This window comes from Ascaphus truei, unplaced genomic scaffold (genome assembly GCF_040206685.1).
Source record: "Ascaphus truei isolate aAscTru1 unplaced genomic scaffold, aAscTru1.hap1 HAP1_SCAFFOLD_1148, whole genome shotgun sequence".
In the NCBI taxonomy this organism is placed as follows: domain Eukaryota; kingdom Metazoa; phylum Chordata; class Amphibia; order Anura; family Ascaphidae; genus Ascaphus; species Ascaphus truei.
In genome coordinates, this window is record NW_027454015.1 from 70,647 (window position 1) to 93,914 (window position 23,268).

At 44.8% G+C, this 23,268-nt stretch overlaps 1 long non-coding RNA gene across 1 annotated transcript; it reads left to right on the top strand.

Annotated features, from left to right (window-relative positions):
- Positions 1-210: 210 nt before the first annotated feature.
- Positions 211-12,476, top strand: LOC142475316 (uncharacterized). Its single transcript, XR_012790876.1, has 6 exons — positions 211-262; positions 3,891-4,010; positions 4,997-5,094; positions 6,657-6,767; positions 10,077-10,186; positions 11,558-12,476. It is a non-coding gene; the product is annotated as an uncharacterized LOC142475316 (long non-coding RNA).
- The last annotated feature ends 10,792 nt before the right edge of the window (positions 12,477-23,268 follow it).

Genomic DNA, 23,268 nt, shown 5'->3' on the forward strand with positions numbered 1-23,268 from the left:
CACCAGTGAAAGAGAGAGGCCCGCAGAAATTCGGAAGAACTCCCTCCATCCGTGCCTTCCTCCGTTTCACATCTTCTCCCTGTCTCTCTCCCTCCCTTTCCTTGCATCTCCCTGCGTCTTTACGTATACCCAGTCAGTGACGGCTCTGGTCACGTGATGCCTTAATATGGGCTTATCCATATATGTTCATCCACGTTATACATCATCATATATCATCAACTCTGCACCAGTGTGAATTGACGTTCTTTAATGTTCTGACAAGGTACATGCAACATCTCTTCCTCTACCCCTACACCACCCTCTGCCTCTTGCCTCTCTCTCCACCTCCCTGCTAAGCGTATTAACCCATCTAATGTAATCCACATTCCTTGTCTCACTTTACTCTTCCCTTCTCACGTGCCCTCTGGAATGTCTGCTCTACGACTAACATGGTCTATTTGTACATGACCTCTTCTGCTCTCATCATCCACCACTTCTCATTCCCCTCACCCCTGTCCTACTCGATACCTCAGCTTAATTGAACTCTCTCCTCTGACATCTACCCTTATCTCTAACCTCTCCTCACTTTCTGCTTAAACTAACTATCTTGTTAACTCTTACAATGCTATCATCTCCTCCTCCCTCCTCCTCCATCATCTATATGCCCCTTCTAGGCTCTGACACACTCATCCCTCTAAGGCCGTGATTATCATGGGCACACGCTTGGTCGTCCACAGTGCGTGCGAGCGATGCAGGGCCTCCCCGTCGCCTCGGACCTCAGTGCGGGGATTGCTGGAGCGACAGGCATGCGCTAATTTTGCCTTCTGTTGCGTGCTTACTATAGACGCAGCCTAACCCATGCATTGGTTTAATTCACAAGCACGCTCTCATCACACTTCATCACATCACACTGCTGCTCTTAACACCTATGGAGGAAATCTCACAGTCTGATTTTCTACACTAAACCTTTGTCCTGTTCTGTAAAACTCTGCTCCTTTTTTTAAGGTCAAACACTACTTTTTCCTCACTCATCAACACTCCAATTTCATTCACACTGTCTTCTATGTATTTGAGTCCCACCACTGACTTTCTCCTCCCACTTAACATCCATCCTTTATTTCTCCTCAAGCCTTTGCTCACTTGAGGCAAGGTGGATGCCATCCACAAGTAGATTCGTTCTCTCCCTTCCCCCTCTCTCTTTTTCTATCTAGATCTCATTGCACTCTTGACTCCTTTTCTCCTGTCACAAAGCTGGAACCTGATCTTCTCTTCTCCCTCTACCACATGCCCTCTCAATCCTATATTCTCACTCTCACCCACATCTTCAATTCCTCCATATCCTTTGGCTCTTTCAACTCTTCCTTTTAAGCATGCAGTGGTCACCCCTATTCTCAAAAATAACCTTGACCTTGTGTGAATTTCTAACTATCGCCCTGTATCCGTCCTACCATTTGCCTCCTAATTGCTAGAACATCTTGTGATCTCCCGTTTGATCAACATTCTTAAATCACATGCTCCTCTGGGCCCTTCACAATCTGCCTTTCCCAATGTAACCAATTATGTACATAAAGAAAATTCCCAAGGTCCATTTTACTTACTAATCCTGCTTGATCTCTCTTCTGCTTTTGATACTGTCAATCACTCTTCTCATTCATATTCTAAACTCTTTCTTCGTATCCGCAGCAAACTTATATCCTGGTTTTCATCATACTTCTCCATCACACATTCTCCATCTCTGTTGCTAACGTGTCTTTGTCTCCTGTTGTTTTGTCTGTTGGTATACCTCAGGACTCTGTTCTGGGACCTCTCTCACTACATACTATCACTAGTTGACCTTATCAACTATTTTGGCCCTTGATATCATCTCTATGCAGATGATACACACACCTATCCACCCTACCGTCACTCCTGCAATTTATTTCCTAGTTTCGGGTCGCCTCCTGGCTATATCCTCCATGGATGACACTCTTCTGCCTTAAACCTAATGTCTAAAACTGAGCTCCTCATATTTCCCCCTAAATCTGGCCTAATATCACCTTTCTCCATCGCAGTAAACAGTACTACCATCATCCTGTCATGAAAGCACATTGCCTAGGAGTAACATTTGACTCTTCCCTTTCCATCTTCATTCACGACACTGGCTAAAGTTTGTCGATTCTTTCTCTGTAATATTTCCAAGATTTGCCCTTTTCTCTGTCAATCTACTGCTAAAACGCCAATGCATGCCCTTATCGTATGGGTTAACATACTGCTAACAGGGCTCCCTGCTTCACAACTTTCTCATTTGCAATCTATCCAAAACTCTGCTGCTTGAATAATTTCCCTTTCTCCCACAACAGTATCTGCTCATCTCCTCCTCCTCCTTAAATCCCTCTCCTTGCTTCCCATCAAGTTTCAGATCACCTACAAAGTTCTCCTCCTTACCTTTTTGTTAAGGTTCTCTATTAGTGGTGTACCGAGTACCCGGCGTTACCCGACACATTTCCAGCTACCCGGACATTACTCGAAACCGGCCACTGAGAAGTGGACTTGGCCGGGTAATACCCGGCGTCGGGTAATGTCAGGGCAGCTGGAAATAATCTTTTATACTTACCTTTCCTAAGACATCTAGGATCAGCAGCAGCAGTCCTCTGATGTTGGCAGCATCAGAGGTGTCTTCACCTGGCGGGGGGAGCTGCAGGAATCACTTCCACAGCACCGAAGCAGGTAAGCTGTGTCTGTGAGCCTGCAGCTCCCCCGCCGGCTGAAGACACCACAGATGCTGCCACCGTCACAGGACTGCTGCTGATCCTAGATGTCACCGCCACCCGGAAGGTAAGTGCCAAACCGTGTACCCGACCGGGTAGAACCTTTCATTTTGGCCGGGTACCCGTTACCCATTTTTTTATAGTTGAGGACCCAGTCCAACACTATTCTCTATTCATCTGCTCCTTCCTACATATCATCTTTGGTCTCGTTATGCCCTTCCTCGTCTCCTAAGCTCTACTAATAACTGTCTCCATTATACTTCTTACACCCCTACTGCGCACTCGCTCTCTCTTGCCTGAAACCCTTTCCCATCAATTTACCTGTGAAACTCACACACACTCAGTATATGCCAACATACCCTCTTCCACCCACATTTAAGATCAACCTTAAAATTCACAACTTAAATGAAGCATTTCAATAGCTTTTACTCGTTGCTACTGTCACTCATTCAGTCACTAACTATTGTTCCCAAGAAGTGCTTTATACTACAAGTACCCACCATTAAGGACAAGCATTGTCATCTACTGCACTTGTTCCCCCACCTGTTGTCTCTCTGTAAGTCTCCTTACATTTCTCTTAGATTGTAAACTACCCAGGACAGGGATTTACTTTCCTATTGTCTGTTTTTGTTTGTTGAACTTATTGTATAATAATTTCCTGTACTTTTTGGTCTCTCTTGTAAAGCGCTGAGTACACAATGGGTGGTATATAAATAGAGATATATGCAGAGTCTAGAGACAAGGCACACGTGTATAGGTAGCTACAGTTTATCCGGGACCGTATGCATCCTTGAAGTGCCTGTCCCAGTTATTTTCTATTGATTGCAATGTAGGAGTGTCTGTCCTGTCTTATTTTTTTTATTATTATTATTATTATTATTATTATATATACAAAGATATATACAAAGATTGTTTCCTGTCGTTAGCATGACATTGTGTGACACAGTGTGATGTCATTGATTCAGTAGATTGTGTGCAGACCGGGACTGCAGTACAGTTTCACTGACATGAATAACTTGTGTGGTAGAAGCTCTAGAAGGAGCACAGCTGTGGGAGGGAGGTGGATTTGCTTTGTATCACATGGTTTGGAGCAAGGTTCATTGTATGTATCGTCAATAATAATTATAATAATAATAATGCAATGCTTAACTTTTTTATTTCAAGAGGAAAGACTGCAGAACAGAAGTGAATATTGAAGCCATGTGTTCATTTTCTTGCAAAATAGAAAATTGAAGGACAGTTGAAGAGGAGGAAAATGACTACACAGAGACAGATAAGCAATGTGTATATTTCTCATTTAGTATTTGTCGTTTTATTGACTCCAAAAAATCCGGCTGCTAAGGGTTTCGCATTGGACATATTCACCTCTACTCCACCCCTTCCTGTGACCTGTACCATGCAGATTTTTGTTGATTCAATACATCATGAATAGAGTGTGGCTACAGTATGAAGTACTGACCCAAGGACCACATCTACTACCATTCATAACAAGAACATGTGCAGTAGCGCACTGCTGCAGTTCTATGTTATTGCTATGAAAGGTTGAGGTGGTGCAATCATATGAATCTTGAGTGGGAGGGATCCTGTTTGCATCATTTAATTTGATCTAGGCCAGTAGAGTATATAACTCTCAGTACAGGTTACATATGGCATCAGTATTAGTGATTTAAAGAACAGAAAAACAGGAGTGGAGAACAAAACCAAGTAATGTTGAAGTTACTACTTTTTACTATTTACTTGGTCAGTCTGTACTGTCTACTCCCCACACAGCTGCTAAGGGTTTCCATTTGAGATACATTCACCTTCTACTCTGCACTACTGTGCTACCCTCTATTCAGAGATGAGTTCAAGTCATGTTTACCACTCTAAATCGCTCTGCAGTCATTGATTCAGCACATCATGGGTAGAGCATGGCTATAGATACAGCAAGCTTTATTTTACCCTAATATTGCATTAAAAAATAGAATATCACTCAGTTTCCTACAGATTTACTGATGCTGATAATGCAGAATCTCACCCTCCCATCATAATACACCAGAGGAAGAAATAATCCTTGCTATATATGTACATTGTGTGACATATTGCCTCCATGACCATTGATGGCAAATACATATTCTGTATAGAGCAGCTGTGTTATGATGTAGTTGTTATTGATCATCATTGAGATATAATCACAAGAATCTTATGCAAAGGGAAACTGTCATTAGCATAGTGGGATTTCAGCCCCCAAACTTCTGTAATATTAATGCAATGTCTTACTTTTATTGCAGTGAACACCGAAGAGACGGATCTACTACAACACTGCACAGGACAAGAGTATACACTACAAGCAGCAAAATGATCATGCAGTTGACAATATGTTGTTCTGGTAATGTGCACAATTATTATGTATGGGCTCCACACCACAGTGCTGGACATATTTTGTTAACTTCAACACTACCCCTACCATGGAGATGTCTTCCTGTGATTGGTGTTACTGATTCAGTACATCATATGCACAGTGTGGCTATTATATGATGGATTGATTTAATGAACCCACCAAACACTGATGACATCTGTATCATCTTCTGTAAAGTGCATCTACAGCAGGATATTATCAGCATTTGGGGTGATATAATCAGAGGCATCTATGTGCTTTTGTGCTGGGTAAAGTCCTCCAGCTGAACCGCCCCCCGCCCCCCACCCCCCTACACCTCCTGCCACACAGGCAAACTTACTTACACACACAGCACACTTACTTATGCACACTGACACTTGGCATACCTACACACACACCCCACAGCCACTGGCATGCATGCAGAGTCCTGGGCATGCAGGATGGGCATGCAGAGTACAGAATATCTCCACCTTGCTCTGGCCCGTACTCTTGGCCTACCCCCAGCATCTGTCACCCACAACCTCTGTTCCCTCCCTGTAAATTGCTGCACTAACACACCTTGGTCAGCGCTGCAACCGATCACAGCACCGGATCATGTCACTGTGATAGGAAGCAGTGCTAATTGACCGGTCAATCAATGCCACGTGGCAACATACGCACCAAAAGAGATTTCCATGCCCCCTGACAGGCTACTCCCTGGGCAGTGACCCTGCTCATCTTCCACCTCTGATCACAATATTCTCTCTTGGAGAGTGTAGCAAATTGGAGTTGGGGGAATTTCACCTCTGCAGTGCATGTAGAGTCCTGTATGCAGAGTACAGAAAGTCTCCACCTTAGTCTGGCCCGTACTCTTGGCCTACCCACAGCATCTGTCACCCACAAATAATACATACTCTAATACTCCCCACAATACACACTTTAATACCTCCTCAATAATAATCTCCCCAATAATATTATAGTCTTAAACACAATATACACAATACCCCCTAACACAAGATACCCAATCTAACACTCTCCTCTGCACCTCAACATAATATACACACTATAATACCCTACACACAATATAATACTCCCACACACACACACAATATACACACTATCCTCCTACCGCCATAAAACACAACCAATAATACACACACACTTTGTGGATGTTGGGACCAGCTCCTTGCATGCACCAGTGAAAGAGAGAGGCCTGCCATCCGTGCCTCCCTCCGTTTCCCATCTTCTCCCTGTCTCCCTCCCTTTCTTTGCATCTCCCTGCATCTTTGCGTATACCCAGTCAGTGACGGCTCCGGTCACGTGATGCCTTAATATGGGCTTATCCATATATCTGTTGCAGAGATGGAGAGAGACCTGGAGATTTTACATTTCCTTATAATTCATATTGGTACTTAGTACGGGCACTTATTGTTTTATCAGTACTGGGTACCTGACCGTACTGGCCTACGAGTGAGAAGGCAATATTGGCATCACACAGTTACTGTTGAATATGTCATTCAATCCATTTTGAAAATAGTAATGCAATGTGGTTTTGTTTTGTTTGCTTTTTGCAGTAATGAAGAATGAAAAAGTTATATTAAAATTAAATTGGAGGGGAACTGGATTCAGCATTTCTTCATGAACTCTGCACTTGTGAGCATTGACCTTCTTGAGTGCCCTGACAGGTACACGCAACTTTAAGACTATAATCTTCATCAACTGCTGTGCAAGCTTTCGTGCTATACCTCCCCCTCCGGTTTTGATTTATACATTTGCTCTCTCAATTCATGTCCTCTAATATCTGGAGGCTCTCTCCTAGCATTTCTCTCTACCACAGCACGTCATCCCAATGTAACCTCTCTCTTGTTCTTTCTGTTTACTGTTTCCTCACTCCTCTGTAAAACTTTTCTAATTTCTCTAACTTCCACACTCCTGCTTTTATCCACATGTTCTATACACTTTCCTTCCCCTACCTTTGCATGTGTCTACACAAAGCACCATTTGTACAGACCTCTATTGCAGCTATTTCTGCACTGCTCAATGAAATGCACTCCTGCACATCCTATTCTCTTCCACCTTCCCTCATTCTCTACGCCCCCCTCTCAAAGCCCCATCTCTCTATGTCTCCTCTCTCTACGCCTATCTGTCTCATTCTCTTGACGCCCTTCTCTCTCTACATATCCCTATCTCTGTCTCTCTCTACACCTATCTCTGTGTCTCCTTCTATGCTCGCTGATGTTGGGGGATATCTCTTATAATCTTGGACCGGCTCATATACACATCAGGCCTCCCTACTAAGAGTGTTAACCTATCTAATGTAATCCACATTCCTTTCCTTACTTTTCTCTTCCCTTCTCCTGTGCCCTCTGGAATGTCCACTCTTACTAACAAGGCTCTAGTTGTACATAACCTCTTCTGCTCTCATCAGTCACAATCAGTCATTCCCCTCACCGCATCTTACCTGTCCCACTGATTTGCCTCTGCTTAATTAAACTCTCCTCTGACATCTACTCTAACCTCTCTTCTCTCTTCTCTCTCTTTCTTTCTGCTTAAACTAACAATCTTATTAACTCTTACAATGCTATCCTCCTATCTATATGCCCCCTATAGGCTCTGACACACTCATCCCTCTAACCCACACCTTTGGCTAAATTCCCAAACACACTCATCACACTTCCACTCGCTGTTCTTAATACCTACGGAGGAAATCTCACACTTTGTTTGATTTTTCTACAGTAAAAATGTCTCCTGTCCTGTATAAAGCTGCTCTCTAGGGCTAAATACACTACTTTTTTCCACACTCATCAACACTCATTTAATTTACGCTGTTTTTTTCTCTGTATTTGACTCCCTCCACTGACCTTCTCCTCCCACTTGCCATCCTTCCTTCACTTCTCCTCAAGCATTTGACTACTTCAGAGGCAAGGTGGATGCCACCCAAAAGGAGATTCCTTCTGTCCCTTCCCCCTTCTCTCCTTCTACCCAAATCTCCTTCTGCACTTGACTCCTTTTCTTCTCTTACAGAGCTGGAAGCTAATCATCTTCTATTCTCCCTCTACCACATGCCCTCTAGATCGTATCCCCTCACACCTTACTGCATCTCTTAGTCCCCACTCTCACCCACATCTTCAATTTCTCCCTATTCTCTGGATTTTTGCCCTCTTACTTTAAGCCTGTAGCGGTCACCCTTTTGTCAGAAACAAACTACACCCTATGTGCCTTACTAACTACCGCTCTGTATCCCTCATGCTGATTGCCTTCTAATTGCTAGTGTCAACATTCTTAAATCACATGCCCTCCTGGATCCTTTACAACCTGCCTTTCGTACAGCACGTTCTACAGACTGTGCTTAAAGCTTCTTCCCAAGGTTTTTCCCTACTAATCCTACTTGATCTATCGGCTGCGTTTGATGCTCTCAATCACTCTCCTCCTTCATATTCTAAACTCGCTCTTGGTATCAGTAACAAAGTTCTATCCTGGTTTTCATCATAACTTTCCTGTCACACATTCTCCATCTCTGTTGCTAACATGTCTTCGTCTTCTATTGATCTGTCTGTGGGTATACATCAGGGCTCTGTTCTGAGATCTCTCTTTCTCTCTACATACTATCATTTGGTGACTTCATCAATGCTTTTGGCCTTAGATATAATCTCTATGCGGATGATACACACACAAATCTATCCACCCCTGTTCTCACTCCTGCAATCCAGTCCCTACTCTTGGGTTGTCTCCTGGCTATATGCTCATGGATGGCACTCCACTGCCTTAAACTTAATGTCTAACACTGGGCTCATATTATCCCCTTTCTCCATCACAGTAAACAGTACTACCATCTATCTTGTCATCAAACATGTTGCATAGGAGTAACATTTGGCTCTTCAATTCCATCTCCATTCACATGCACGGCTATGGGTAAAATGTGTTGCCTCTTTCTCTGTAATATTGCCAAGATCTTCCCTTTCCCCTCTCAACCTACTGCTAAAACTCCAATGTATACTGTTATCCTATAGGTTATTTTAACATACTACTAACAGGCCTCCATGCTTCACAACTTTCTCCTATGCAAAACTCTGCTGCTTGAATTATCTCACTTTCTCCCACAACAGTCTCTGCTCATCTCCTTAAATCCCTGTCCTGGCATCCCATCAAGTTTTTGTATCACCTACAAAGTTCTCCTCCTTACCTTTTTGTTAAGGCTCTCCATTAATCTGCTCCTTCTTGCATATCATCTTTGATCTCTCGTTATGCCCTTGCTTGTCTCTTGCACTATAACCATAACTGTCTCCTGTAAACTTCTTTCACCTCTACTGTTCTCTCACTTGCCTGAAACCATTTTCCATCACTGCACCGTACATGTGAAACTTCCTCACACTCAGTATATGCCAACATAACCTCTTCCACCCACATGTAAGACCAATCTTAAAATTCACGACTTAAATTAAGCATTTAAAAAACTTTGACTCGTGGCTACTGTCCCACACCCACAGTCACTGCTAACAACTATTGTTCCCAAGATGTGCTTTCTACTAATTGTACCCACCATTAAGGACAAGCATTGTCATCTACTGCACTTCTTCCCCCAACTGCTGCCTCTCTTTAAGTCTTCTAACATTTCTATTAGATTGTAAAGTTCCCAGGGCAAGGATTTACTTTCCTATAATCTGTTTTTATTTGTCGCACTTATTTTTTAATTATTTTTCCCCTCTCCCCTAATGATATACATATAGGTTTTCCTGTCATTTGCATGACAGAGTTATTATGGTTAACTATTGCATCATGTAGACTGCCTTTTCAGTGTGATGTAATTGATTCAGTACTTTGTGTGCAGACTGTGACTGCAGTACAGTGTCACGAACATTAATGACTTGTGTGGTAGAAGCTCTAGAAGGAACACAGCTATGGGAGGGAGGTGGATTTACTTTGGATCACATGGTTTGGCGCAAGGTTCATTGTATGTATGATCATAACCATGCAATGCTTAACTTTTATTTCAGGAGGGAAGAACAGTGAATATTGAAGCCATGTGTTTTTTTTCTGTCAGAAGAGAAATTTTGAAAGACAGTTGAAGAGGAGGAAAATGACTACACAGAGACAGATAAGCAATGTGTATATTTCTCATTTAGTATTTGTCGTTTTGTTGACTCCACACAATCCAGCTGCTAAGGGTTTCGCATTGGACATATTCCCCTCTACTCTACCCTTCCTGTGATCTGTACCATGCAGGTTTTTGTTGATTCAATACATCATGAGTAGAGTGTAGCTGCTGTATGAAGTATTGACCCAAGGACCACATCTACTACCATTCATAACAAGAACATGTGCAGTAGCGCACTGCTGTAGTTCTATGTGTTTTATTAAAGGTTGAAGTGGTGCAATCATATGAATCTGGAGTGGGATGAATCCTGTTTGCATCATATGGTTTCATCTAGGCCAGTAGAGTATATCTCTCAGTACAGGTTACACATGGCATCAGTAGTAGTGATTTAAAGAACAGAAAAAACAAGAGAAACTTCAATGTTGATAACAAAGCCAAGTAATGTTGAAGATACTCCTTTAACTATTTATTTGATCAGTCTGTACTGTCTACTCCCCACACAGCTACTAAGTCTTCCATTTGAGATACATTCACCTCCTACTCTGCACTGCTGTTCTGTCCTCTATTCAGAGATGAGTTCCAGTCATGTTTACCACTCTGAATCACTCTGCAGTCATTGATTCAGCACATCATGGGTAGAGCATGGCTACAGATACAGTAAGCTTTATTTTACCGGCTGATCATCCATAATATTGCATTAAAACATAGAATATTACTCAGTTTCCAAAAGATTCAGTGATGCTAATAATGCAGAATCTTACAACACATCCCATCATAATGCACCAGAGGAAGAAATAATCCTTGCTACACTACCGACACGTTTTATTGAAGCACGGCTAGCACCGCAAGCCGGGGGATGCCCCGGCGTGCTAGCCGCACTCCCTCAGCGTGCCGCGCATCACCGATGCACGGTCACGCGTCATCGGGTGCCTGCGCCCCCTGCACGCGCGTCCAGGGCTCCCCGAGGGAGCACTGGTGTCCCGCGATGTGGGGGACAGCGGCAGGGGGTTCCGGGGGACCCGACGGACCCGGCAGCGGAAGGGAGAAAGCCCCGATCGGAGGGCGCTCCTCCGCTGCTTCGGCGTGCGCCCGGCACCCTCCGGCGCGCGCCAGGTTACTGCTGCGGCCAAGAACGGGCAAATGCTCGAATAAACTCGGCCGCAGCAGTATATCTGTACATTGTGTGACGTTTGGCCTCCATGACCATTGATAGCAAATACATATTTTGTATTGAGCGGCTGTGTTATGATGTAGTTGTTATTGATCATCATTGAGATATAATCACAAGAATCTTATGCAAAGGGAAAATGTCTGCAGCATAGTGGGATTTCAGCTCCCAAACTTCTGTAATATTAATGCAATGTCTTACTTTTATTGCAGTGAACACTGAAGAGACGGATCTACGACAACACTGCACAGGACAAGAGCAAACACTACAAGCAGCAAAATGATCTTGCAGTTGCAAGTATGTTCTGTAATGTGCACAATTATTATTTATGGGCTACACACCACAGTGCTGGACATATTCTGTTAACTTCTACCCCTACCATGGAGATGTCTTCCTGTGATTGATTCAGTACATCATATGCACAGTGTGGCTATGATATGATGGATGGATTTAATGAACCCACCACCCACTGACATCTGCATCATCTTCTGTAAAGTGCAGCAGGATATTATCAGCATTTGGGGTGGTATAATCTGGGGCATCTATGTGCTTTTGTGCCTGGATAAGTTCCTCCAGCTGAACCACCCCCCTATACCTGCCACACAGGCATACTTACAGAGCACACTTACTTATGCACACTGACACTTGGAATACACACACACACACACACACACACAGACACTGTCATGCATGCAGTGTCCTGTATGCAGAGTACAGAAAGTCTCCACCTTACTCTGGCCCGTACTCATGGCCTATCCCCAGCATCTGTCATCCACAACCTCTGTTCCCTCCCTGTAAAGTGCTGCACTAACACACCTGGGTCAGCGCTGCAGCTGATCACAGTGCCGGATCATGATGTCAATGGGATAGGCAGCAGAGCTGATTGACAAGTCAATCAATGCAGCTCCGCAATATATGCACCAAAAGAGATTTCTGTACCCCCTGTCAGGCTACTCCCTGGGCAGCGACCCTTCTCACCCCTCTCATTCCACCTCTGATCACAATAATCTCTCTTGGAGTGTGTAGCAAATTGGAGTTGGGGGAATCTCACCTCTGTAGTGCATGGTCACAATCTGGGCACTGTACCCAAATATTGGGCAATGTGGCACGTCTTACAGTAGAGAATAGAATAAGTAACTATATTCTTTACTTGTGTATTAAGGAACTTATTTGCAATAAAAATTCAGTCCACCTGGGACCAAGACTTTCTGGTTTTCTGAACAAAGTGGAATTGTTTTCCTATAATTTTATATTCTCTGAAATGTAACATCACAATAAAGTACTCCTATTTTTTTCCTTTGTGCTTTTTTATGGACTATTCCTTTATGTATTTCACTTAATGGGACTAATTACCTTACGATTAGATTTCACTTGTATTTTCTTGGGTTACTCTTTGGAATTTCTCTCTGTGTTCATTTATACTATCTTATTTAGAGCAGTCTTTGCCATTGGACCCCATTTCTTGCCAGAGAGATCTGTAACACAGAGTATTGAAGAGAGTACAGAACAGTGGTGAAGTAGATTTTTATGCTTCTAGGCAGCCTCCCTTCTCACCATGTATTCTGCCCCCGACGGTCTCTTGCACTGCTCCCTCCTACACCCACTCTCCTCACTCTTCCCTCCCCTCCCCGCTATCACTCAATGACCCCCTCTCATTCAATCCTGCTCCCTTACTCCCCCCTCACTCATTCTTCCTTCTGCACACACAATCCTCCCGAATATCACTCCCAAACAACACACACACTAATTCTCCCCACAATACACACTATAATACCTCCTTGTGACGATAGCTTCCACAGGCTTATTAATATTACACAAAAATAATTGGGTTTGAACTGAACGAGGCTTAAGATATAATAAATTGTATTTATTCCTTAGAATATAGGTGAACACAACAGATAATACAGTAACGAACAAGAAGTACACTTACTTAAGGGTTGGGGAATGAGAAGTATGATGTAGCATTTCTTTCAGCAGTGAGGAAATCATTCAGGTGATATCAGGTAACCATATCAGCAAACGAAGACAAAGGATATATGGGTGGACAGCAGTTTATAAACCATTCTCCTTCTATTCTTAACCTTAAGCACATTGGATTGGTTTACAATTACCTCCAGCCACTCACTAACGTGGGAAAGCATTCTGACCCATGCCCCCCTGCTAGTTGGCACATGCGCAGTAGAACTCTGGGGGTCTCATTTCTGAAGCCCCACATTTACGTCAGGAATGCCAGACAGTCTACCATTTGGAGTTCTGGCAGGAAAACCTTTGTTGAAAGGTGTTAACTGGAACACTTAAGACCTGCCCTGGTTTGGGCTTCGGATAAACAGTGAGGGTGATAAAACTCTTTGAACAGCACTTAAATCCTAGACATAGCGGCGTCCCCAGGGCCATCTGCTACCTTATGGCCCAAAAGAATCTCTTCTGGGTCTTTGTCCATACCTTAAGATACACTATTAAGCATAAAACATAAACGTATTAAAATATCCGGTTCCGTTAGGTTTAGCAGGTCCAAACTTCCCAGTTCGCATTGCCAGAACTGGGACACCATATGGTCCAAAAAGCGACTTGCTACGACCTAAGAAACCGAAGTTACACCAATGCACATTAAATCATTTTAATACAAAAATCTCCATTGAAAAAGAAATCTCAGCTTTTCACTAAATCCCCATTGAAAACAACGGGCAGCTCCGCCATAGACTTTCAATGGTAAATCGCCGCCATTGAAGTCAATGGGGGTTTTCTGCCATTGAAGTTTATGGGAAAAGTCCCGAACTTCAAGGGGGTCCATACTCCGTCGGGTTGGTCCAAGCGGGTCAAGGATGGTTCTGCAGCGATGCCGGAGCAGTGGCTACAGATACCCCAAACCCTGATCCGCTGAACCCTCCGGAACCGGAGATATGGATTCCTAAAATTCAGCATTTCTCACTTAGTCATTTTTCTGAGCCGTTTCTGCCGCCGCCGGCAAAGCCTATGGCGCGACCCGCTCTATCTGGTTCGACCCTTATCGGGGGTCCAGGATTCGGGGACCCGGTGGTGGTCGAGTGGGGGGACGCTTAGGAACTAGGGGCAAAAATAATTTTATCCCTAGGTGCCCTAAAACAGTTTATTTCCCCGCTAATTGACGTTGAACTTGACCCAGTGATTTTAGCTCTTTTGAAGGACATTGTATCCGCTTTGCGGTTTGCGGTCTGGACGGCAGCCAACTAGGTTACCTCGAGGCATCTCCATTGAAGTCAATGAGCCCATTGACTTTCAATGGGAAACCGCCGCTCTCCCTCTCGGACGCCACCTGCTGGTCACTACAGGAAACAGGACGAAAACAGCACAAATTCCTATTGAAATGCATTGAGCCCTAATGGCGGCCAATGGGGACCTGCAAAATGGTGCCCGAAAAGGCGGGAAACTTACACAAAGAGCTATAATCATTAAAGAATTATTAACCCTTGTGCTCCCGGATGGATTCTAGTGTGTGTGTGATGCAAACACTGAGTAACCAGACATTACAATGGAACAGGGGAAAATACATTTACATGTCATAACAAGGGTTACATCACATTTCTGGACCTCAGCCCAGTTAACCCCTTGTCTCCCTGGTGCGGTCAGGGGTGGCCAAATGGGGTGCAACCCCTTTAATACCGGGCCACCCCCTCTCTCCCTCTACACCTCCCCTTCTTAATGCGTGTCCTGTGGCCCACTGGCCCTGACGGGGAGTGGGGCACTGCTGGCACCATTAATGAATTCAGTCTTAGAGGGATAGTCCTGGCGTGAAAGTCCATCAGCATTGCTGTTTTCACTACCCTTTTTGTGCTGAATGGTGAATTCAAATTCTTGCAAAGCCAAGCTCCATCTCAGCAGTTTGGCATTTTCCCCTGATACCCTCTGTAGCCAGCTCAGGGGATTGTGGTCGGTAATGACCGTGAAAGCGCTCCCATAGACATAGGGCTGGAGCTTTTTGAGTGCCCACACAATGGCCTAGCACTCCTTTTCAATGGTGGCATATGCCACCTCCCTGGGGAGCAGTTTGCGACTGAGATACACCACAGGGTGCTCTTTGCCGTCGTCCCCCACCTGGCTCAACACAGCCCCCACACCAAAGTCTGAGGCATCAGTCTGAATAAGAAAATGCTTGGTATAATCTGGGGCAGCCAGGATGGGGGCCTCAGCAAGCGCAGCTTTCAGTGCCTGGAAAGCAGTTTCACAGCAGGAGACCAGGTAATAAGCACAGGCAGTTGCTTCTTAGTCAGATCAGTCAGGGGTTTGGCCACGGCGCTGTACTGTGGGACAAATTTCCTGTAGTACCCTGCGGTGCCCAAAAAGGCCATGACCTGTTTCTTGGTTTTTGGAACAGGCCACTGAACTATGGCTTCTACCTTGGCTGGCTCTGGCTTGAAATGCCCTCCACCCACCCTGTGCCCTAAGTACAGGACTTCTGCCATACCTACCATACACTTAGTGGGTTTTAAGGTAAGCCCAGCCTCCCTGATTCTATCCAGCATCGCAGCTACATGTCCTATGTGGGATTCCCAGGAATTACTAAAGACAGCAATGTCATCTAAGTAAGCCCTGGCATAGCTCTGCATCCCTTCCAGTAACCTATTGACCAGGCGTTGGAAGGTAGCCGGGGCATTCTTCATCCCAAATGGCATCACCAAAAACTCATAGAGGCCACTTGGAGTGAAGAATGCTGACTTCTCCCTAGCCTCCAGGGTCAGGGGAATCTGCCAGTAGCCTTTGCTCAGATCCATGGTGGTCAGATACTTTGCCCCCGCGAGTTCATCTAGTAACTCATCCATGCGGGGCATGGGGTAAGCATCTGACACCGTCCCAGCGTTGAGCAACCGGTAGTCCACACAAAACCGGGTGGTTTTGTCCTTCTTAGGCACTAGGACTACTGGACTTGCCCAAGGGCTCTGGAACCCTAATTACCCCTAGGGTCAGCATCTCCTCAATCTCTCTCTCCATACTTGTCTTGACCTCTGCTGACACTCTATAAGCGTGCTTATGCAGAGGCTGCAGGTCCCCTGTGTGTACTGGGTGTTTGGTGAGATGTGTGGTCCCTGGCATGTCAGTGAAGAGGGCGCTATACTGAGCTAGCATGTCCCTGGCTTCTCCCTTCTGCCTAGCACTCAACTGTGCCCCGATCTCTACCTGCTCAACAGTGTTTCCTTGCTTTGCCTCCCCTAGGAGATCAGGCAGAGCATTGCTCGCCGGATCCTCCAGCAGTGGGCTACAAATGGCCATTACTGCTCCCATACTCGGTGCTCTGTATTCCTTTAACATATTAATGTGATATGTCTTGTGCCTCTCAGGTGCTACCTGTACAACATAGTTGCACTCATTCACCTTTCGGATAACCGGGTACGGTCCCGACCAGGCAGCCATCAGCTTGTTCTCCCGAGTGGGTTTGAGAACAAGCACCTGCTGTCCTGGGATGAATTCTCTGCTACGGCCTGCTGGTCATACCATTGCTTCTGCTTGGTCTGAGCAGCCCTGAGGTGGTCCTGGGCCACCCCCATAAGCATCTCTAACCGGTCTCTGAGATCTACTACATACTGGATCACTGAAGCATCAGTAGCAGTAGTCTCCCCCTCCCATCCCTCATGGAAGAGGTCCAGAGGTCCACGTACCCTGCGGCCATATAGTAGCTCGAAGGGGGAGAAGCCTGTAGATTCTTGCGGTACCTCTCGGTATGCAAACAGCAAGTGCTGCAGGTGAATCTCCCAGTCTTTCCCCTCCGCCTCTATAAAGGTCCGAAGCATCTGCTTCAGGGTACCATTAAACCTCTCACATAATCCGTTTGTTTGGGGATGGTAAGGGGTAGTGCGCTGGTGCTGTACACCGCAGGCATCCCAGAGACAATGTAACAGTTCACTCATGAACTGCGACCCCTGATCAGTTAGGATCTCACTAGGGAAACCTACCCTAGCAAAAATGTTCAGCAAAGCTGCTGCCACTGTCTTGGCACTTATGGTGCCCAGCGCTACCGCCTCAGGGTACCGGGTGGCAAAATCCACCACCGTGAGGATGTAGCACTTCCCTGACCTGCTAGGAATCATGAGGGGTCCTATCAGGTCCATCGCTACCTTCTGGAAGGGTTCCCCTATTATCGGTAGGGGTCTCAGGGGTGCCTTCACACGGTCGCCCGCCTTACCTACTCGCTGGCAGGCATCACAGGAGCGGCAGAAATCAGCCGCATCCCTGGATGCCCCCGGCCAGAAATAACGCTGCAATAACCGGGCTCGCGTTCTGGTGACCCCCTGATGTCCCGCTAACGGAATAGAGTGAGCTACCCGTAACAATTGCTGTCGGTACCCCTGGGGTACTACTAGCTGTCGCTTACCGGTCAATCCCTTCTCTATTCTCGGGTTTCCTTCTTCTCTGTATAGGAGTCCCTTATGCCATAGGCAGCGCTCAGTGCCCTCCCCTGCCTGAGATTCGGACGCCCGAAGTCTCACGCCGGCCAGGGTAGGGTCTGCCTTCACTGCCTCCCTAAACTGGGCTCCTAAATCTGCCCCCCCCCCAGTCATGTCATTGTCAGGGGAAGGGGACACGGTAAGGGGGAACAGTAAGTCAGCCTGTGGTTGCAACTGATCCTGGCTTACCTCCCTGGGCTCCTCTGTGCCCTCCGCTAACGTTGGTCCCAAAGGCTGGGGGACTGGAGTGGCCACCGCCGACATTGCTGTGGTCTGGCTCCGGGTAACCGCCGCCACTGCAGCGGGCTGGGGCACACGGTCGTAGGTGCAGGTCATCGGTCCCAGGTCATTGCCCAAAAGAATTTCAGCATCCAAACCTGGTAAAACCCCCACCTCCCGCACACCCTTGCCCACCCCCCAATCCAAAAAAATGCGGGCCACCTGCAGGAAACGTGGCTCTCCGTCAGCCACAGTGATCTGTATCCCAGGGCCTGGGATCAATTCCTCTGGCCGGACCATATCAGGTCGGACCAGGGTCACTGCAGCTCCTGAATCAAGTAAGCCAACTGCTTGCCGGTCACCGACTGTGACCGGGGTGAGATGCTTGCTCCTGTCGTCCGTCTGCTGCAGGTCTGCGCTGTGATGTCCTCCGCTCCTGGCTGTAGGCACTGAAGAAACCGGGGTAGGGGTGACATGGGACGTCTCGCTGGGAGTTGTTTCCATGACCGGTCCTGGTTCTTTGGTGGAAGCCACCCGCACGCGGGCTACCGGCTTTGCAGCTGGGGTGCGTTGCCCTCGATAGGGTCCGTTGGAACGCAGGGGTTCCGGGCAATCTGGTCTGATGTGACCAGTGCTGTTGCAATTGTAGCACCGGCGCTCATGCCGGAGCTCTCCCGCCTTCTGTGACCCGCTGCCCGCAGGCGGCTTTTGGGTCCACTGGGGGGTACTCACAGCTTTCTTGGCCGGCGCCGGTGGGGTTACCGCTTTGGCTGGTACCTTGGCGGTCATCTGGGACCGGCTGACCACATAGTCATCTGCCATCCTCGCCGCCTCGGTGTAGGTCTTGGGCTTTTTATCATACACAAAAGCCCTCACCGCCGGCGGGCACTGCTGCATGAGCTGCTCCTGAAAGATGAGGTCCAGCAGGCGTTGGTAAGTCTTGGCCTCAGAGCCCTCCACCCAGTGTAACCCATACAAAGCCATGCGGGTCACATAAGTGACATAGGTCTCCTGAGGGTGCCTCTCCTCCAGCCGGAACTTACCCCGGTAAGCTTCAGGGGTAAAACCATGCTGAAACAGCAAAAGTTCTTTCAGGTGGTCATAGTCATCAGCAAACTCCTCTGTAAGCGCCATCAAAGTCTGTTTAGCCAAGCTGGAGAGTAGCGGGTCCAGGCGTGCAACCCTATGCTGGGGAAGCACCCCGTACCGCCGGCACTGCGTTTCAAAGTTCCTTAGAAACATGTCAATCCGATCAGTGCCCTCCACATACTTGGTGAGACTGTGCTTGTCCAGTTGGAGTCCATCTCTGGGGGGTCGGACCGGGGGGCAATAAGCGGGTCTGTTCATTGCCATAGAGATAAACGTTAGGGTTAGGGTTAGGGTTAGGGTTATAGGGGAATACGAAAATTTAGGTATGTGACTCATTTGGGTACTAACCAATCAGAGAAGAGTTAGGGTTGAAAGTTAGGGTTGAAAGTTAGGGTTGAAAGTTAGGGTTGAAAGTTAGGAATATTTTTCTATTTTTGTTTGGCCCAGGGTTATAGGGGAATACGAAAATTTAGGTATGTGACTCATTTGGGTACTAACCAATCAGAGAAGAGTTAGGGTTGAAAGTTAGGGTTGAAAGTTAGGGTTGAAAGTTAGGGTTGAAAGTTAGGATTATTTTTCTATTTTTGTTTGGCCCAGGGTTATAGGGGAATACGAAAATTTAGGTATGTGACTCATTTGGGTACTAACCAATCAGAGAAGAGTTAGGGTTGAAAGTTAGGGTTGAAAGTTAGGGTTGACACTTAGGATTATTTTTCTATTTTTGTTTGGCCCAGGGTTATAGGGGAATACGAAAATTTAGGTATGTGACTCATTTGGGTACTAACCAATCAGAGAAGAGTTAGGGTTGAAAGTTAGGGTTGAAAGTTAGGGTTGAAAGTTAGGGTTGAAAGTTAGGGTTATTTTTCTATTTTTGTTTGGCCCAGGGTTATAGGGGAATACGAAAATTTAGGTATGTGACTCATTTGGGTACTAACCAATCAGAGAAGAGTTAGGGTTGAAAGTTAGGGTTGAAAGTTAGGGTTGAAAGTTAGGGTTGAAAGTTAGGGTTGACACTTAGGATTATTTTTCTATTTTTGTTTGGCCCAGGGTTATAGGGGAATACAAAAATTTAGGTATGTGACTCATTTGGGTACTAACCAATCAGAGAAGAGTTAGGGTTGAAAGTTAGGGTTGAAAGTTAGGGTTGAAAGTTAGGATTATTTTTCTATTTTTGTTTGGCCCAGGGTTATAGGGGAATACGAAAATGTAGGTATGTGACTCATTTGGGTACTAACCAATCAGAGAAGAGTTAGGGTTGAAAGTTAGGGTTGAAAGTTAGGGTTGAAAGTTAGGGTTGAAAGTTAGGGTTGAAAGTTAGAATTATTTTTCTATTTTTGTTTGGCCCAGGGTTATAGGGGAATACGAAAATTTAGGTATGTGACTCATTTGGGTACTAACCAATCAGAGAAGAGTTAGGGTTGAAAGTAAGGGTTGAAAGTTAGGGTTGAAAGTTAGGGTTGAAAGTTAGGGTTGAAAGTTAGGATTATTTTTCTATTTTTGTTTGGCCCAGGGTTATAGGGGAATACGAAAATGTAGGTATGTGACTCATTTGGGTACTAACCAATCAAAGAAGAGTTAGGGTTGAAAGTTAGGGTTGAAAGTTAGGGTTGAAAGTTAGGGTTGACACTTAGGATTATTTTTCTATTTTTGTTTGGCCCAGGGTTATAGGGGAATACGAAAATTTAGGTATGTGACTCATTTGGGTACTAACCAATCAGAGAAGAGTTAGGGTTGAAAGTTAGGGTTGAAAGTTAGGGTTGAAAGTTAGGGTTGAAAGTTAGGGTTATTTTTCTATTTTTGTTTGGCCCAGGGTTATAGGGGAATACGAAAATTTAGGTATGTGACTCATTTGGGTACTAAACAATCAGAGAAGAGTTAGGGTTGAAAGTTAGGGTTGAAAGTTAGGGTTGAAAGTTAGGGTTGAAAGTTAGGATTATTTTTCTATTTTTGTTTGGCCCAGGGTTATAGGGGAATACGAAAATTTAGGTATGTGACTCATTTGGGTACTAACCAATCAGAGAAGAGTTAGGGTTGAAAGTTAGGGTTGAAAGTTAGGGTTGAAAGTTAGGGTTGAAAGTTAGGGTTGACACTTAGGATTATTTTTCTATTTTTGTTTGGCCCAGGGTTATAGGGGAATACGAAAATTTAGGTATGTGACTCATTTGGGTACTAACCAATCAGAGAAGAGTTAGGGTTGAAAGTTAGGGTTGAAAGTTAGGGTTGAAAGTTAGGGTTGAAAGTTAGGGTTGACACTTTGGATTATTTTTCTATTTTTATTTGGCCCAGGGTTATAGGGGAATACGAAAATTTAGGTATGTGACTCATTTGGGTACTAACCAATCAGAGAAGAGTTAGGGTTGAAAGTTAGGGTTGAAAGTTAGGGTTGAAAGTTAGGGTTGACACTTAGGATTATTTATCTATTTTTGTTTGGCCCAGGGTTATAGGGGAATACGAAAATTTAGGTATGTGACTCATTTGGGTACTAACCAATCAGAGAAGAGTTAGGGTTGAAAGTTAGGGTTGAAAGTTAGGGTTGAAAGTTAGGGTTGACACTTAGGATTATTTTTCTATTTTTGTTTGGCCCAGGGTTATAGGGGAATACGAAAATTTAGGTATGTGACTCATTTGGGTACTAACCAATCAGAGAAGAGTTAGGGTTGAAAGTTAGGGTTGAAAGTTAGGGTTGAAAGTTAGGATTATTTTTCTATTTTTGTTTGGCCCAGGGTTATAGGGGAATACGAAAATTTAGGTATGTGACTCATTTGGGTACTAACCAATCAGAGAAGAGTTAGGGTTGAAAGTTAGGGTTGAAAGTTAGGGTTGAAAGTTAGGGTTGACACTTAGGATTATTTTTCGATTTTTGTTTGGCCCAGGGTTATAGGGGAATACGAAAATTTAGGTATGTGACTCATTTGGGTACTAACCAATCAGAGAAGAGTTAGGGTTGAAAGTTAGGGTTGAAAGTTAGGGTTGAAAGTTAAGATTATTTTTCTATTTTTGTTTGGCCCAGGGTTATAGGGGAATACGAAAATTTAGGTATGTGACTCATTTGGGTACTAACCAATCAGAGAAGAGTTAGGGTTGAAAGTTAGGGTTGAAAGTTAGGGTTGAAAGTTAGGGTTGAATGTTAGGGTTGAAAGTTAGGATTATTTTTCTATTTTTGTTTGGCCCAGGGTTATAGGGGAATACGAAAATTTAGGTATGTGACTCATTTGGGTACTAACCAATCAGAGAAGAGTTAGGGTTGAAAGTTAGGGTTGAAAGGTAGGGTTGAAAGTTAGGGTTGACACTTTGGATTATTTTTCTATTTTTATTTGGCCCAGGGTTATAGGGGAATACGAAAATTTAGGTATGTGACTCATTTGGGTACTAACCAATCAGAGAAGAGTTAGGGTTGAAAGTTAGGGTTGAAAGTTAGGGTTGAAAGTTAGGGTTGACACTTAGGATTATTTATCTATTTTTGTTTGGCCCAGGGTTATAGGGGAATACGAAAATTTAGGTATGTGACTCATTTGGGTACTAACCAATCAGAGAAGAGTTAGGGTTGAAAGTTAGGGTTGAAAGTTAGGGTTGAAAGTTAGGGTTGACACTTAGGATTATTTTTCTATTTTTGTTTGGCCCAGGGTTATAGGGGAATACGAAAATTTAGGTATGTGACTCATTTGGGTACTAACCAATCAGAGAAGAGTTAGGGTTGAAAGTTAGGGTTGAAAGTTAGGGTTGAAAGTTAGGGTTGAAAGTTAGGGTTGACACTTAGGATTATTTTTCTATTTTTGTTTGGCCCAGGGTTATAGGGGAATACGAAAATTTAGGTATGTGACTCATTTGGGTACTAACCAATCAGAGAAGAGTTAGGGTTGAAAGTTAGGGTTGAAAGTTAGGGTTGAAAGTTAGGGTTGACACTTAGGATTATTTTTCTATTTTTGTTTGGCCCAGGGTTATAGGGGAATACGAAAATTTAGGTATGTGACTCATTTGGGTACTAACCAATCAGAGAAGAGTTAGGGTTGAAAGTTAGGGTTGAAAGTTAGGGTTGAAAGTTAGGGTTGAAAGTTAGGGTTGAAAGTTAGGGTTGAAAGTTAGGGTTGACACTTAGGATTATTTTTCGATTTTTGTTTGGCCCAGGGTTATAGGGGAATACGAAAATTTAGGTATGTGACTCATTTGGGTACTAACCAATCAGAGAAGAGTTAGGGTTG